Source organism: Coffea arabica, chromosome 7e (assembly GCF_036785885.1).
Source record: "Coffea arabica cultivar ET-39 chromosome 7e, Coffea Arabica ET-39 HiFi, whole genome shotgun sequence".
Taxonomy (NCBI): domain Eukaryota; kingdom Viridiplantae; phylum Streptophyta; class Magnoliopsida; order Gentianales; family Rubiaceae; genus Coffea; species Coffea arabica.
Genome location: NC_092323.1, coordinates 17,186,404 through 17,199,179, shown reverse-complemented (window position 1 = coordinate 17,199,179; position 12,776 = coordinate 17,186,404). Strand labels below are relative to the sequence as shown.

At 33.6% G+C, this 12,776-nt stretch overlaps 1 long non-coding RNA gene across 1 annotated transcript; it reads left to right on the top strand.

The window, feature by feature from the left end:
* The first annotated feature begins 525 nt into the window (after window positions 1–525).
* On the top strand, window positions 526–3,301 carry LOC113701373 (uncharacterized). The gene is made up of 3 exons (XR_003450900.2): window positions 526–866; window positions 997–1,195; window positions 2,947–3,301. It is a non-coding gene; the product is annotated as an uncharacterized lncRNA (long non-coding RNA).
* The last annotated feature ends 9,475 nt before the right edge of the window (window positions 3,302–12,776 follow it).

Genomic DNA, 12,776 nt, shown 5'->3' with positions numbered 1-12,776 from the left:
ATAATTATTAGGGTTAATTTCACTTTGCAACCCCAGTTACTATGCTCATATAGCACTTTGCACCCTCAACCATTAATTTCAGCACTTAACTACTTCGAGGTTTAATTTTGTTGCAACCTATTACAATTGAACAAACTCCGGCAAGTGAAAGTCGATTCGATCGACCATGGATTAAGAAAATGACATTTTCATCCCTTGTGTACCCCTTGTGTCATAGGTTGATTGTTGGTCTGTGACCAACATACAATCAACACCTATAATTTGTACGATTTGGTGATAGAAAAATGATATAGAAAAAGTGAACATTTATCAGAAATACATTGATTTTCCTAGTTCTAACTATCTCAAATATACATACATACGGAATCAAGTTATCAAATCAATTCTATACCCACGAGGCCTTCAAGTAGTACTACGAAATTGATACAAAAAGTTATACAATAACATCATAAACCTTTAAAGCCATGTTTGTTGGGTGTGAAATAATAGGGAAATGGCTTCCTTCTTGTTGGCCTTCACCATCAAAAAATATCATAGCTACCACCCTTTCCATCCCCTTTTGCACCAATCTTCTTTGTCTCAAAATCCCATAAACCACTTCTATCACTGCCCTTTTCATCACTTTTTACCTCGAAATATATTCTACCTCGAAATATACTAACTCCTCCTGAACTGTATTCATATTTGCACTTTATTTCTTGAATTCATTAAATATGCCCTTTACCCTCCTTTTAGGACAAAAATGCTCTTTCTATATTAGTATGCTTTTCTGGTTTGAGGGATGCATATATAATATCTCTAAGTTCGAATTATTTCATTGATGCTACAAAGAAGGGAAACCTTGCCAGGTTTATAAATCATTCATGGTCAGTCAGTAAGTTGTATTTATGAATATAATGTGTCCTTTTTTAAACGCCTTTTCAGTTTCAAGCAACAGTGTGGAATCATTTGGGCATGTAGAAATGGAATTTATACTTTTTTCACTGGAATTGGCAGCCTACCTAATTGTGAGACAAGGAAATGGACTGTACTGGGGGAAACACGGGTTGGGGTATTTGCAAAGGTAGGTATATCTACCGGAACAGAGCTATCATGCAATTACGACTTTGAGTGGTATGGTGGTGCGACTGTTAACTCTCTGTGCGGGGCTCCTAACTGTTGTCTATTTCTCGGTGCAGATTCTCAGTGTTTCCAGGTTATACTTTTGCTGTATGTATTTGAATAATGCTTGGTTTTTACTTTTGATTTGTGCTATTTTAGTTTTTCAGTTATTTGCACTTTGTAGCACACAGTTTGTACACGCCGATGTTCTATACTGCTAAATAGCTTTTTGTTGTTAAAAAACTTGATATTCCAAAAGATTTTTTCGTTTGTTTCGGACTAGAGCTTTATCTGATAATGCTTCATCAGAAATGGTTGTTTCTATTTTGATGGAGAAGTTTTCAAAGATAAGGTTTTGACTAAAAGGCAAGTTCAAGTGCCAGATAGGAAGTTAAGCTTCGGATGACCTTTTTTCCAAATCACTTGACCTTTTCCAAACTTATCACCACAGAGGATAGACCTCTGACTACTTCAAAAGATAACGTCTGGCACGAAGCAAGCCTATTCTCACGGAAAATTAGCTTTCAAAATTCTATCTTCTTCCGTCCCGTGAAGTTTATAAATAGAACGAGTTGCCAGGCTCATTTGGCACTGCAAAACCGAAGTCTACACTTTAAAACTCTCTCTACCTCCTCCTTTGTCTATCTTTCACAACATTCTTACTTTTCTGCTGGGTTAGAAACAAGTTTATTTTTGCTGGTTCTATGTCCCTCTCACAAAGTAGAGGAAGACTTGTTTAATCCTGGGAAAACATTTCAATACCCTGAAATAGTTTCTTAGGACAGTGCTTTCAAGCACGACTCAAGTGTTCAAGTGTTAGCATTGTTCGAGCCGCTTTTTCCTACACTTTTAACTTCACTTGATTAATATATTCACCAAAAAACTTCTTTTTTTGAGGTAGTAATATGTTTGTTTTGGGTCTAAACTAAATGCTGTAAAGGGAATAGCTGAATTTAATCAAAATTGGTTATTCTCATGCTCTGACTACATGGATGATGTTTCCTGAATACTACAAGGACTGATGTCTATTTACACATCTGAAATTGTGACACATTTCAGGTTTATTTACACATCTGGAATTGTTAGTCCCTTCATGAGTATATCATATCGATCATATTTTAGGGACCTTGTATTGTTGCCCGAGCAAAGGTTTCTTTTTGTAGTTGATTCTTGAAATCTGTGGTATTCTAAGTCTATTTAGATATATAGAATTGTTGGCCACTTGATTGAGTATTTCATATCGCTCATCCATAACCATGCCAAGCTTTTGTACATGACTGTATGTTCTTTTTTAGAAAAAAATTTTGAGGACTTAAATTGACAACATGGAGGGGACGATATCAAGTTTAAACTAATTAAAATAGTACTACATTCAACTGCTATCCTGATTTGGATGGTAGTGCTAAACTGAGGGAATATGTCCAAGACATTTCAGGAAGCATTTATGTGGTGATTGATGTAGTTGAAACCATCTAAATCTAACAGCAACTATAAACATCTTACTAACATTGCAACTGCTTTGGCTTTTGTTGTATAATATTATCACATGTTGAAAAAAGGTTAAAAAAAAAAAATGCTCACGCTCACTGAGTTATGCTTCCATTTTTCTTTTGAAAGCCATATTTCCATCCTTTCTGTATACTTCTGAAAGATGAAGGATTCTTAGCCATAAACCTTAATAAGTTCTTAGTCTCTGCAGGCCTTCCTTTTTGGTTTGTCGATCCAAAGTTGGTTGAAATCATGGATTAATGCGATCCGATTTTGATTGGACTGGTTGTTTATCTGAATTCTGGTTGCTTTTTCAAATTCATTATTTTCATCCCCTTTATTCTCATCTTGTCACAGGAACATAACCATGTATGGGAAGAGGGAGATGACAGGTAATTGTTTTCTCTATTTGCTGTATTTGCTTTCTGCTTGACAAGTTACCTTTGCCTTCTCATAGCCATTGGATTTGATATTGTTAACTAACTGATGTGCGCTTGCTAAGGGAGATTTGAACATTGGTTACTGGACAAAGAGGAGATGAGCATATTGGCTGCTGCATCTTTTCGGACTGTTAAATTATGAAGCATTACTGCTTTTGCCAATCCATTAAAGTACGTAGAATACCAAACTCTACCTGCCCAAAAGTATTTAAGTTGGGTTCCTAAGCTACTTGAGAAATTGACAGGGAAAATGCTTGATTGTTTATTCGTAAGGGGCTGTTTCTCTATGCTTTGTGTTTCTTATTATTATGAATTTTACAGACAAAGAAAAGGAAACAGTTTTGGTTTAACAGTTTTTGTTCAAGTGTTTCTTGTTTTCCAGAGTATTTCTCGACGTCAAAAGAGTGAAAAAGTCGTGGGCTTCTGGTTTTGATTGATATATCTGGGACAATTTTGTTTCCTGTATTAGGGGTGGCAATTTCCGATACGACCCGAAAACACGACACGAATCTAATACGAAATTAATGGGTTGGGTTGAGGTTTCGAGAGTTTGGGTCAGAATCGGGTCAAACCTGATGAACCTAAAAAGAAAACAGGTCGATTTCGGGTCAACCCGTGGGTGACTTGATATGACCCGTTTACGAATTAAAAATAATTTAATAAACATAAAAATTATTTTGTCTAACTAAACTAAGTTATTCATTTTTTCAAAGGCATTAATTACTTAATCCTAAATGAATTTATTTAACTTGTGTGAAGTTGAAATTATTATATTTGGACAAATAATATATTATATTATTTTTTACTTATATACTGTTTTAATTTATTTTATATTTGATTTGGGATAAAACACTTTTATGGTGTTTAATTTATTTTAGATTTGGTTTGAAATTATTTATTTAAATTTTTATTACTTGATTATGTAATTAATTTTGTGAGAAATTGATTTTATTATAAATTGCAGTAATAAATTAAAATTAAATTTCGGATCATTTCGGGTCGACCCGCCAACCCGAAATTTTCGGGTTCGTGTCAGGTATCCTGACCCGTTTCGGGTTGGCGGGTCGTGTTCGGGTCAACGGGTTTTCTGTTATACCCGGGTCTCAACCCGACCCGCCAACCCGAACTCGACCCGATTGCCACCCCTATCCTGTATCAGCTGGAGGTCACTGTTGGAGGTGCTGTGACGCGTTTGATCTATCGTGGGTGTCAATCGATGCAAAGTCACTGATTTCTCTTCATTTCCCCTTTCAACAACTTTCATGCATTTTGTATATGCGATTTTATGTATGATTTAGGGTGTAAATGCATTCTGCGCATTGCAATTTTTTTAAGAAGTAATTTGTTTGGGACTATCTTGTCGTGTCTGTTAAGGTACGTTGGGGCTGCTTTTTTTACAGACGGGATCCTCTGTCTATTATATCTGTCCATTTTTTCTGTTGAATGCAAAATTATGTAGTTCCACTTACTAATACTGCTGATGTGGCACGTAACATTGAATGCATATTTAGGGAGTGCTTAGTAAATGGGTTTCAAATTCAATTTTAGTATAGACGACCTACTTTTTGAATCAACATAACTGCAATTCTGATAAACTCAAGGATCCCGTCCTCAAATGCTTGTCTAATCTCATCTGAATCATGCGGTATGAAATTCCAAAGTAGAAGACTATGGATACAATTAGGATATTATTAAATTTGAAACTCATTTACCAAACACCCTCTAAATATGTATTCAATGTTACGTGCCACATCAGCAGTATTAATATGTGGAACTACATAATTTTGTATTGGACAAGAAAAATGGACAGATATAATAGACAGAAGATCCCATCTGGGTTAATTCACTTGCACTGCTAATTACAACTTTCCCTATTACGCTCTTGTTACATTATTTATTCGACTAACACATCTCATGCAATGTTGGATAATAACACATCTCATGCAATATTGGATAAGAATCCAAGTTTAAAAATATCTCTCTTGATGGAACACTTGTCACAATAAAAAAGTTAGGGAAAATCGTCCAAAACGTCCTTCACATTTTGTAAAATGACTTTTTTCGTCCCTCACTTTTAAAAGTGTAATTTTATATCCCTTACATATTCACATCGGTCAAATTTAGTCCCTAACTAGGTTTTCGATCATTTTTTGGCCGAAATCCATCACGTGCAAGGCACGTGATCATTTTTGAAGGGTAAATTTGTCAAATTATATTTTACATAATCTAATCTATAGTCCTCCACATTTTATAAAACAAATTTTTTCGTCCCTCACATTTTATAAAATGATTTTTTCATCCCTCACACTTCACAAAATGAATTTCTCCATCTCTCACATTTCAAAAAATGAATATTTCCATCCCTCATTAATTATGTGTGTGAGGGAACCCCTAAAAAAAATATATATGTGTATGAATACATTTTGTTTAAACACATGTATATGTCTATTTGATTTTGCTTAATAATACGAATAGCATAAATATATGTATATGTCTATTTGATTTTACTTAACAATACGAATACCATATATTATACGTGATCATTTGATTTCATCTGGTATTAGCTAGTAAAAAATTTTGCATTCATTGTCAAGTTGGCCAATAAAACTATTTTTGGTCAAAATACAATAAGAATATGCAAATTAGGTTCTATTGGTAAATATTAATCATAATCATACAAAAAGAGAAGATAGCCCACAAGTTGGGCCCAATTACATACATGTGTTTATGCTATTATTATTAAGCAAAATCAAATAGACATATACATGTGTTTAAAAAAAATGTATTCACACACATAATTAGTGAGAAATGAAAAATTCATTTTTTGAAATGTGAGGGATGGAGAAACTCATTTTGTGAAATGTGAGAGATGAAAAAAATCATTTTATAAAATGTGAGGGACGAAAAAATTTATTTAATAAAATGTGGAGGACTATAGATCAGATTATGTAAAATATAATTTGACAAATTTACCCTTCAAAAATGATTACGTGCCTTGCTCATGATGGATTCCGGCCAAAAAATGATCGGAAATCTAGTTAGGGATTAAATTTGATCGATGTGAATAAGTAAGGGACATAAAATTACACTTTTAAATGTGAGGGACGAAAAAAGTTATTTTACAAAATGTGAGGGACGTTTTGGACGATTTTCCCAAAAAGTTATGTGACATAGTATAACATAAAAATGTGTAACAGAAAACACAAAACTGTTTTGGTGGTAGAATATTTTGGTGGACTAGTACTACAGTGGTATAGCACACACAATGAATAGTTCAATATAAATTTAATTTGATATTAATGTTGCAACCCTTAAGCAAAGGTCCTGGCTCCACCACTGTCCATAGGGAAAACCAAAAGGGAAAAGATCTGCACTAATGCTGTATAAAAATTCGAATGAGAAAAAACATCTCATTTAATTTAGCAGCGGCTGAAGGGTTTGTTTACATGGGACACAGAGTTTCTGATGCAATAGTTATATATTTAAAATGTATAATCTTCTTTTTTATCTAGATTATGTGCTACCTGGCAACGGGAATTGTCATCTCTCCTTCATCACCAGCCCACACTTTCTAATACATCATAAGATATTTCGCAATACACTCTCCTGTTGGTTAACAATACTACTGTTTTCTATAGAATGATAGCCACTATTATTGTAATTAATAAAACTGGGTTGTGGTTTTAGCAGTATGGGAAAAAGGATTTTGTCGTAATCGAGTTTGCTTTTTTGGATTTTGAGAAGCCAAAATTTGATGGAGAAGGAGCATTTCTCTGTGTTTTTTGCTTTTTATTGAGAAAATTGACAGCAGCACAAGTTCTAGGATGGACTTGAATTCAACAATTTTCAGCAAAGAAAAATGTAATTTTGGGACCCAAATTTGATATATTAGCACTTTTAATCCCCAAACTTTGGATAAAAATAAATTTGGTATCCAAACTTTTAATTTTTGAACACATTTAGCACCCTTGACAAATTTTTTCCAAATTACAACCTGAACGAATCACATGATAGTTACACCTCTGGCAACTATTCCATAAAAAATGCCAAAAAAAAGGTAAAATATCCTTCTAACACTAAGGCCCTATTTGATAACCCAATTCAGTACGTAAACTTAATGGATTCAGATAATAATATATTCAGACCGTTTAATAACCAAAAATTGAATATCTGAATTAATTAAGTGGCACTGAATTTTCTAGACAAAACTTACTTCCAAAATTAAGTAATAAGTTATTCACTTATCACTGAATATAATATGTACTTAAATATATAAGATTTAATATTTAATAATTCAATGACTTAACGGATTCAAAGTTCAAATTTTAAATTTCAGATTTCAGTTCAGTTTTATCAAACATATTCTAGGATAATTATACAGTATGTTAAGAGTGGTCTTTACCACAAAAATGTCATTAGACTGACAAAATCACTTGGAAAAACAGGCAGTTGTCAAATCAATTTCGTACAACGTCAAGGGGAAAATAAAGAAAGAAAAAAGAGGGTAGAAAAAAGGGGCAACCGGCTCATGTGTGGAGATAAGGGCAAATTTCTCACGTGGCAGCAATTTAAATGCATATATTAACCCACTGGGTAAGGTTAATTGAAGCATGGATAATTACTCATATATGTTCGACCCAATGGATGACAACCCATTTGATACTAAAGCATGAACTGGTTATCGCACTTCGATAGAAGAAAGCAAAATTTGATGGCATATGCCTCGAGACATGTGCAATTTGCTGGCTCCCATTCTTCAATGAATGACTATTGCAATTGAGGCCCTCGTTGGTGGTGTTTTATCATTTATTGCATGTTTACATTCTGTATAGGCCATGGGTATTGGTGGACACACATTGAGTTTAGCAGTAATTATTTAGTGTTAAAGTGGGTTGCATGTTATCAACCGTTTTATTTGTTCTTTTAAGTAGCGTAAGGACTTGATTTGGTAATCAACATTCTAGTATGGCTTTATCATTCAAATTTTGATGTAAAACAAGCAAAATTAGATGCCCAAAAATCAAATAGACAAATCGTACTTGTAATTGTCATTAGAAGTATAACCAGTGGGCCGAATTTAATGCTATGTAATGACCAAAATCAAAATGGAGTTAGTCAAACAATTTGAATTTTATATTTGTTTACCCTAATTGTTTGAATTTCGGATCAATATGGTTGACAACCTAATTAAAATAGGGTAACTCAAGATAGGGTTATCAATCTTGGATTGAGTCATTTCCGGATTAGTAATCCAAGTTATCTAATGTTTGGTTGGGAATTAGGTAAAATAGGATTGCTATTATAATGACCAAAGTCCCCCTTATTTTGCAGTTTCTTCCTAATAAGGTTAATTTACCATTTTTAATATTTATAACATTTATTAAAATTATAAATTAAATCAAGGATTTTAATATATACAAACTAATAATTGTCACTCAAGGGTTTTAATATATCCCCTTATTGACGTCGTCATTCACAGAACCCAATTGATAGGATTTTTTTTATTTATTTGGATTTTGGTTGACAAAATAAGTTTAGTAAGGGCAATTTAGTTCAAGGGCAATATAGTTGCACTACTATGATGTTAATACATGTAAAGTTAAAAAAAATGTATATGTATAATTCACGTAATAGGCAGTATGCATATGTATAGTTCACAAGGGCAAATTATTCCAAATATAGTATTTTGGCAATGAGGGGATATTCCGAATTAATAATCCAAGTTATCTAGTATTTGGTTGGTTTTGAGTTAGATAGGATATATTTTTAAAAAAAATGCGGGAATTAGGTAAAATGGGATTGCTATTATAATGACCAAAGTCCCCCCTTATTTTGCAGTTTCTTCCTAATAAGGTTAATTTACCATTTTTAATATTTATAACCTTTATTAAAATTATAAATTAAATCAAGGATTTTAATTATAGACAAACTAATAATTGTCACTCAAAGGTTTTAATATATCCCCTTGTTGACGTCGTCATTCATAGAACCCAATTGATAGGATTTTTTATTTATTTGGATTGTGGTTGACAAAATAAGTTCAGTAAGGGCAATATAGTTGCACTACTATGATGTTAATACATGTAAAGTAGTTTAAAAAATAAATGTATATGTATAATTCACGTAATAGGCAATATGCATATGTATAATTCACAAGGGCAAATTAGTCCAAATATAGTATTTTGGCAATGGCGGGATATTCTTTTTTAAATCACCAACCCTATCGATTGGCTACCGATCTTGCTTCTTACTTGCATTATATTATACAATTAATTAATTAAATTCCATTACTCTTGGTGTCTATTCCGCGTTACTTCTTTATTCCATGTATACTTGTTAATCTCTACTAACTTGTGCGTGAAATCTCATACAAAATGAAGAAAGCACCTGGGAAATAAGGAGTTTGAGATTTTAAGATCTAATTCAGTTGATACAGATATTAGTCTAAGATCTAATTTAGTTGATATAGATATTAGTCTAAGGTTCTTGATTCAACTTTTTTCCTTTCTTTTTTCCCCTTATAAGGTTGCCCTTTAGTCTTTTTTTTTTTTTTTTTTTTGTCGACACAGGGGTGTCCGGGTCAATCTTTACGGGGTCCGACTAATCCCCTGCGGTCCTGGCCCGGCGCCCCAACCCGGTCTGAACACGTTAAGTGCGTGGAGGAATCCAGTGAAGCGGAAACTCGAACTTGGGACCTCAAGGTTGCCCTTTAGTCGCATATGCATATTTCGTACGGTAAATATTTTTTTCTCAATCGAAACCAAATGTTACCAGCAGAACTATGTCTAACCTTATGTCACCCTCACGAGCCAAGTAGCTACTTAACTGGTTATCCTGTTAAAATAGAGACTAAATTAATGGTACAGGTAACTAAAAGTCTGAAACCATATGATGTTAACTTAATTTTCCAAAATAGGAAAAAGCATGAATCCAATCCACAAATATCCAAATTCAGGAAAATTTACTTGTATAATTCCAGAACATATTGTACCACAGACAAAGAGGGGGAAGTACCGCGATGACTGCAAAACAAAGAAACAACCCGCAGCTTCTGCCTTGACAGCGTGCCTCCCCAAGTTCCGAACCCCCAATCACATGCAGGAAGAAAGAAGGACAAGCTCTAGAGGGCATGGTTATGGCGGTAGTGTAGAGACGGTGGATAAAGGCAATTAGTTGGGTTGGGACATTCAACTTTGTCAACCATAGGTGCAGTATTAGTGCAGATTGTTTCAAGATGTTTGTCTTTCACAATTTAACTTGGTTTAACTAGAGGATTGTTGATATATTCTTTAGTGCTAATTGTTTTCTAGAACCTATGTCTTTAATTTGTGCTGTTTAATCGATGTTTTCCATCATGTTGTAGGCAACAGCCTAAGTCATAGTTGATGAATTTGCCTTCAAGTCATTCTTCGAGAGATACAAATGTTGGACAAGGCTAACATTATTTGGTTTTGCCTTTTGCCATCAGTACCTTTGAGTTAATTGCAATTGTTGTATTGAGGTTGGGCCATGCTTATTTGTATGGTAGAGATTACGCTCTGACATTTGCATTGCTTGAACAAATATTAGAGACTTGAGTGTCTTAGTTAATTTTGATACCACTTGGCAAAATCCTCTATGTGTTTTTTACATCTGCTGCTTTGGTCCTATCAATGATCACTAGGTTGATGATGTTCAGTATGGTTAACATTTTTATCATTTTCAGAGCCACACAAATGTTTGACATCTTTGTGTTTTTATTCATGCTAATTTGCAGGCATTGCATGGGGTTTACTTCGGTCATTGTTGTTACGATTGACACACGCCCTCCATATTGAGGTAATAGTGTAGCTCCTTGCTTTTAAATGTGTAGAGGTTGGATTTTGCCATTTTGCTTGAACGTTGTAAGTAGGGAGTATTATGTTTAAGCATGTTTTGCGACAAAACTAACCATGTTTGATAACCTAATTCAGTATTTAAATTTAATTGATTCAGATCTTAATATATTCAAATGAATTTGATAACAAAAAATTAAACAACTGAATTAATTAAGTGACACTTAAACAAAACTTGTTTTTAAAAATAAGTGATAAGCTATTCACTTATCAATGAATGTGATATACATTCAAATATATTAGACTTAGTACTTGACAAGATAATTGAACAACCTTTGGATGAGGCAATTAAATTCAAGGAAGAAAGAAGCGGATCATGTTAGAAAGCCTTTGGATTAGGAATCGGACTGGACCGGCCGGTTCAACCGGTCGAACCGAGAACTAACTAAATGTCTGGTCCAAGCTTACCTAAAAGATGGCTAATTGAGACTTGGTCAAATCTAATCAACAATTGGGTTGAATTGAGGTTGAACCAGAAAAATTAGATTTCAAAACCCGATTCTTTGCTTCACAAATCTGCCACCCTTTTTTTTGGGAAAAAAAAAATGAAGAATTAGGTTTTTCCCGTTTTTTAAGCAAATCTGTAATGGTAAAATTACTACAATTTATAGATCTAAACATCTAATATGAAACTAAGAGCAAGAAGGAAACTTGAAGATCTAAGATCTAAAGGTAAAATAAGAGAAGAAAAAAAGAAGCCAGCAAATGGATAGAAGAGAAAGAAAAAGAATAATAAGTTTCCATGTTTTTGTTTGATTAAATAAAGAAAAGAAAACCAAACATGAAGAACCAGGATTAAAAGACAAATTTGTTAGACTAAAAAGGAAAAGGAAAAGATTGGAAGACAGAAGGAAAACGAGAGGACAGAGGTCCCCGGGAATTGAAACAGAATGGTGAACACGACCATATGAGACTTAGAAGATGTAGGCAACAGAATGAGAAATTAGAGATAATTACCTTAAGTTTTTAATATTTCATTTTTCACCTGCAATGTTTTGAATTGCTATCAAAGTTCCTAAAACATTTTATAATGTCATTTGCAGGATCAATTTTGATGTATCTTTTCAAATAAGTCTCATGCATTTAGTTATAGACTCATTAATTTGCATTTAAAAGTCTCAACTATCAAATTAGGGTTAGTTTTAATATTTTTGAATTTTACTAAGCTCTGTGAAACAAAAATGAAGAATAAAGGATATTTATTTTCTTATGTCACTAATATATCTATAGGTTATTTCTTCATACTATTTTATTTATATAATTAATATTTTCGACATGATGATGACATCATCTAGTTCTTAAACTGATTCAACCTCGATCGAATCCATTTACCCTAACTCTTGAGTTTGGCCGAGTTACTATTCAGTTCAAGTTTTCAAAAGATAGCAATAAGCTTAGTCTTTTTTTTTTTTTTTTTTGTCGCAACGATAAATGTCCTATAACCTAATCTAGCCTAACCTAGTCTAAGGGGAAAGGGAGGGGGTTCGATGTGAGTACAGACTCCATCGATGAAGGTCAATTAAGACCGCCACAAATTGTGGCAAATTTGTGGGAGGCAGGGATTGAACCCCTGACCTCCAGCATCACCTTTAATGGTGATGACCACTGGACCAAATGGCCAGTGGCAGCAATAAGCTTAGTCGTTGTCACATGCGCTACATATGAGCATTACATTGCCATCAAAGCATAGGTTAATCTCTCTTTGTCTCTCTCTTTCCCAACTCATACACATGTTTGTCTATCTATACTTGAAGCAGTCTATACTTGAGAAAATTCGTTCGGAATCTTTTCTTTAATGACTTAGTAATGGTCCTTTGGTTTCTTTAAACGACAACAATTTAATGAATTTTCCACTAGTGTTTTTCTCCATTAT